Below are 5,817 nucleotides of genomic sequence, written 5' to 3'. Positions count from 1 at the left end.
ATTTATAAAAACTTCACAATTTGTAAATAGACAATCAATCATGATACAAACTGATTGTTTATTACATACATTCCTTAATTACTATCAATGTTTTCATTATTGGTGATGCACATAGTCCTTGTGATTGGCTTTTATATATAATATATTTTTCTCGATTCCTCAAAGTTTTGTGTCTTTTTAAAACCAAAATGAAAGCAACTAAATAGAAATTTGTATTGTAGAAAAAAGTAAATTCGGTTTTTGGTTACAGAGGACCATGACAAAGATGCGGGCCCTTTTCTTTCTTTCTTCATTAAAATGGATTTTTTACAAATATTTAGAGCCCTTTTACAACGCCCTGTTTTTATTAATTTTGTTTTATATTTATCGAATGACGTATTTAGGATTTATTTTACCTTCTTATGGTTGTTAAATAAATATGATTTTAAATTGTTCCTTTAGCAAAATCGTCTAGTTTAGAGGTTCTTAGTCCTCGCTAAGATTTTTTGGAATTTGTCCTTTTTGCTCTATAGCTATTTCAACAATAGTGAGAAATTGCTTGACGCTAAACGCACTGTTCCGGTCGGGGTATCAACCCGCAATTTAAGCAAAAACTTGTTTGTTCATCACATAATAGTTAAGTTTGTTTAACCCTTTAAACGACCTACTTCTTACTAAAGGAGTGTCACCATTCAATTAGAAAAGTGAGGTAATATACTATTATTATAATAATACTATTCGAATATAACTAAACTAAATTTTCTTCACACTTATAGTACTTCTATTATTATACAACGTTTCCAACAAAATTGTTCTTTAAAACTTCATTACCAAAAGATTAACTTGAAAAATGTAAGCCAAGATATGTACAAGGGTACTTTAATATCCGTAACACAAATATATAAGGTATATTTTGAATATATAAAAACTCTGATATATGTATATGTAGATCAAAAACTTATTTAGATCTTTTTAAATGATTAAGTAAAATATGTGCTTTTCTTTATTCAGTCAAGTCTTGTTTCCTTATAAAATATACACCACTAAAAAATACATCCATAAATTTAGCTTTTATTTCTATAAAGCTACAGGTACAACCTATAGGACTCAAGGGGAAAAGTGGACTCTCAGCAAAATGAGAGCATGTTTTTCCATCTTATTCCTGATTGTTTTAAATTTGTCTTATAAAAATAATTTCTTATTTGAAAGGTAATGGATATGTTCGATATCTGAACATAAGACTTGATTTAATTATTTAGTATAATTAGCAAGTAATTGCAATGTATTTTTCATAATTGTCATGTATATTGGATCGCCATGTAAAAATAGATTAGCTGCAGACAAAAAGTATCTTGGCTTCTGGTCCATTAAAAATTTTAGCTTTCCGAAAAACATTAGAGGAATCAAATTCAATACTTTTGCAACTTAGGATTTGAAATCGTTGCACCCGATCTTCTTGGGCATGGATTTAGTTCCACTCCAGATAACTATATTTTTAGGAAATTTTTTCCACACAATTTCTTCCCCAAGCCGTATAGGAACTCCGGATTCCTTTTTAAATTGTCTTTTTCAAATGGGTTGTACCTAGTATTGGATCAGTCCTTATTTATTTGGTCCAGCCAGTCTTAGAACTGGTTGAAAAAAATAAGAAATAAAGTTGAGTATAGAAGACAGTTTTGTATTACTGCTATCAAACTTAAATTATTGATATTAAGTAAGTTTACTGTATCAATTATTTATTTATGATTTTATTCAAGTTTGTTGTATAAAATTGTGATTTTATTTAAGTTTCTTGTATAAAATTGTGATTTTACAGAATTTACTTAAGTATTTAATATCTAAAGAAAAGTTTATGTTACTTTCGAACTTTGAATTTATTCTTAAATATTTATTTTTGACACAAAACTGGGAAATATAAGGTAATATTTGATTAAAAACCAACGCTTTGAAGACATGAATCATGGAAAAACATCAACTACCAATCGGTGCAAAAGCCATTCGGTATTAGATTTGTAACATAATGATTAATTTTTTTGTTGATATTTCCGCAGTCCTCTCTTATTCCTAAGTCCTTTAAACTAACCCGACTGTTATATAAATATATTATAGGTTAAATTTTCTTCATACTATTATTAGCAAGAAAACAAAAATCAATCTAGTTCATACACATTTTTAACTGTTTTATTTCCCCAACTTAATTTTTTTTAATATAACTCACATACTCACATGTCATCATCTTAAAATGTAAAAAGGATATTAAATGTCGATAGGTGAAATTTTGGTTTTTTCCCAAAATAACTTTATGTATTAATCATTATTACGATGACATGAAATATATAGATTGATCAAAAAAATATCTTTTTTTAATTTGAGACACTAATAACACGATTTTTTCAATTCTCAGTTTCATTTTATAACTATTTTACTCTTAAAACAATCTTCTATAATTTGACCAATTATAGGGAAGGGGAGTAAGAAAAAAAAAAAAAGATTCTATGATTGATGTATAGAATATTCCATGAATTATGACATCAATATAAACGTATTAACGATATTCCAAATAAGAATATTTTTATAAAGTAATTTATTAAAACGACTTTAGAAATTACAATTATACTCTCATGCCTCTTACACCAATAAAGAGGATCCAAAAAACTTTCTTGTCAAATGTGCTTTAGCTTATGAAAACAGTAAGTAATCCATTGGTGCTAGGATCTTGTGTGAACGTTCGGTATTCGTTTGAAAAAAAAATTAGGACATAAAATATTTCTTGATTTTGGAAGAATGTAGTCTTGCATACTTCTAGCATTTATTTAAAAAAATAAATAAACTAATAAAGACGTCAATAAAGTAGGCAGTATTTGTGCTTATAGACTCATTTTTGAACAAAAATGATATATATTCATGCAATTCATGGTTAGAAATTAGTATTTCTTCGTTGATCCATTGTAAAAAATAGTCTGACTTGGCGATTTGACCGTGTACGGGCATAGTGTTGAATATCAAACAATTAATATAATAAAGACTTTTTGTGTGTAATCCATAATAGGGAGTCTGAAATAGCTTGCTCCAAAACTACCAGTTCAAGCATTATTTGGGTATCATGTTAATCTTCTTGACTTTTATGAAGTTGCTTGTCTAATTTCCAGTGTGGGATCTTGCATTATCCATTTACAAAACCCAATTATTGCTCCATTTTAGGTGTTTGCGAATCTGAAACGATTTTACGAATTTAGTCAATGTAATAGTTTATAAAGTATGTAAATATATATACAATTCGTTATGTAGTTCAAGTTTATCATTCCCTCGTATTTGAATAAGTGTATTATCATAATGTAATCTTGTGATAATAGTATTTTTATGTGTTCTTTTTGTGGTACTACTTTTTGGTCTCTGATGTCATACAAAATATCCAGGTCTCGTCAGTGGCACTACTTTTTTCTGTTATTCGTGCGACTTGATTTATTTTACTTTCTTGGTTGTTCGGCCATTATGATTACAATGTCAATTCTAGTAGCCATTGTACTGGAATTAGAAAAAAAAAGTTATTAAAATTTAAATAAAAGACTTAAAACTATTTTTGTAAAAATTTGAATATTGAGTGTATATAAATGCAAATGGGCATAATTTGATATTTTAGTACAAAATATTTTAAAGAATAGATAAATTGAATATAATTTAAGGTAATTTTACTCTAAAATTGACAATATTTATTATTTCTTAATTTATATTTATATGTTATGAATATAAATTAAGATCATGAAATTCTATTTTGTAAATTTTTGAGTCTTTTTCCATTAAATAGTTGATAACTCGACACACCCCTTCAGAGATGTGCTATATGTATTACGTATATATCTATTTGTATATAAACCGTCATTGCCCTCGCCCTTAAATGACCCATGAATTCATTTTTTCATCAAATCACATCTTTTTAAATTTTTATTGGAACTTTTTTCCATAAAAAATATTCTTTATTTTTGAAGATTATACAATAAATTAGAAAAAAAAAAATTACTACATTCTGGGATATTTTTCAAAATAAACTACATATTTATATCTGAGTTTATTAAAGTAAAAAGTATATTCTGTCAATAGTTTTACATTTATATATCAACATATAAATTATTCTTAGATAAATTTATTTCAGTGATATATCTGCAAACTATCTAAAAACATTAAAGACCAATAATGAAATGAGAGATGTTATAGTTATATTAATAATAAAAAATATATCTTATATTGTATCGCTACAGATCCCCATTTATTAGTTTAGTTGGACATTCTATTTGAAGGAACTTATTGAGAAGGTTGGAAAGATTGAGATGATATTGTACGATATACGTTTGTAAATTCTTTCCCATCAGAGATATCTTCGGTTCTAGCATCATCCAGAGAAGATTAGCCAACTAACTGTATGATTTGTGTATGTTCCTTGGAATGTCGTAGTCGCCGGTGTTCAATTTCCCATCGTCAGTAAGGACTTTCTGATTTTTATATGTTTGAATTATAAACACAAAAAGAAGTAAAATAATTTACTCACGAGGCACATGGGGCATTGCAGCTAAGTTTTTATTTTTATTTTTGAAGATAATAAGAGGAAGATAAAATCCATCTGAAGGCCTATTCATATCCATAGATTATTTCTTGCAATATTCTTAATAAATAGTGTCACATAGCAACCTCGTCAAGGAGCTCTTCTATAATTCAAATTGATCCCCATGACTGTTCTAGTGAAGTAGAAGAAAAAAAAATCAATGGTGAGACACCTCCATTAGTTTATAAACAGCATAGTATTAACAACACTATATGCGGGTTACCCCATCTATAGGGCGTGAACACGTCTAAGTGTATATTTAGGTATTCACAATGATGAAAATCCAGTGTATAATGGGCAAAAAAAAGAAAACGAAAATAAACATGACAACCCTGACAATTGGAAAAATGTTTAAGAGGAGAGAAAGAATAATGCTCATTACGTTTTATGATCAGCTACAATCAAGTGATCCTACAGAGAGAGGTGAAAAAGATATAAAAAAAGAAAACTTGCCATAATTACTCCTATGTCTATACCCAATTCCAATCTGAGTCAAACAATTATACAATTACAATTATATTTCCGCAACAAATCCTCAGGGTTACGCTTTGTCTTTTATGAGCACACACGAATGTTCAATCAGGTTTTGAATGATAATTGAGTTTATTTAGGAAAAGATGTTCACTACGGAGGAATAAAATAATTATGATAACTGTGGAGGAAAAGAAAAGTTATTCTTCAGATTACCCATTCTAAAAAGTAAAAAAAATAAAAAATGGACCACTAAAAAATAGCCCGGATTTTCATCATTTGGTATAGATATATGTATATATAAATAATATTATTATTATGAGAAGAGTTGCTCTCACAAAAAACTTCCTTTAATCAACTAACAATAGTAAATATATACATATTTATATATACTTCTTTACGTGTACAGAACACTTACGCTAGATGTGGTATCTGGCATTATCACAGACCCTTGGATCGTTGTTAAATTAATTTAAGAGTAGGTGACACAAGCAACTTGTTTTTTTCAATATTTTTTTCTTTCTAATTAGTTATAAGTGTAAGTTACTGTTGTACTCAAAGTAGAATTGAGAATAAAAAACAGGGTAAAGGCGTGTTACCACATAGGTATATATATATATATATATTCCTATATATACATGTACACGCAGAATCGATGTGGTAACCCGCCTTTAGATGTATACACATTCGATAGATAGATGTGGTGACCCCCCTTAATTCTTGCATTTACCCTTGCTTGATACGGGGTAAAACTGATATTTATTTATTTT

General features: G+C 28.0%; 1 long non-coding RNA gene across 3 annotated transcripts; it reads right to left on the bottom strand.

Annotated features, from left to right (window-relative positions):
* Positions 1 to 2,135: 2,135 nt before the first annotated feature.
* LOC121118311 (uncharacterized) lies at positions 2,136 to 5,612 on the bottom strand. 3 transcript variants are annotated; one of them, XR_011780432.1, is made up of 4 exons: positions 5,466 to 5,612; positions 4,523 to 4,709; positions 3,254 to 3,504; positions 2,251 to 3,192 (listed from the first exon to the last, which is right to left on the bottom strand). It is a non-coding gene; the product is annotated as an uncharacterized lncRNA (long non-coding RNA). The 3 variants fall into 3 exon arrangements; XR_005864394.2 differs by having other exon boundaries at positions 4,523 to 4,704; XR_011780431.1 differs by lacking the exon at positions 5,466 to 5,612 and having other exon boundaries at positions 2,136 to 3,192; positions 4,523 to 5,407.
* Between the last annotated feature and the right edge of the window lie 205 nt (positions 5,613 to 5,817).

Source organism: Lepeophtheirus salmonis, chromosome 5 (assembly GCF_016086655.4).
Source record: "Lepeophtheirus salmonis chromosome 5, UVic_Lsal_1.4, whole genome shotgun sequence".
Classification (NCBI taxonomy): Eukaryota; Metazoa; Arthropoda; class Copepoda; order Siphonostomatoida; family Caligidae; genus Lepeophtheirus; species Lepeophtheirus salmonis.
This window is presented reverse-complemented; position numbering and strand designations above follow the sequence as displayed.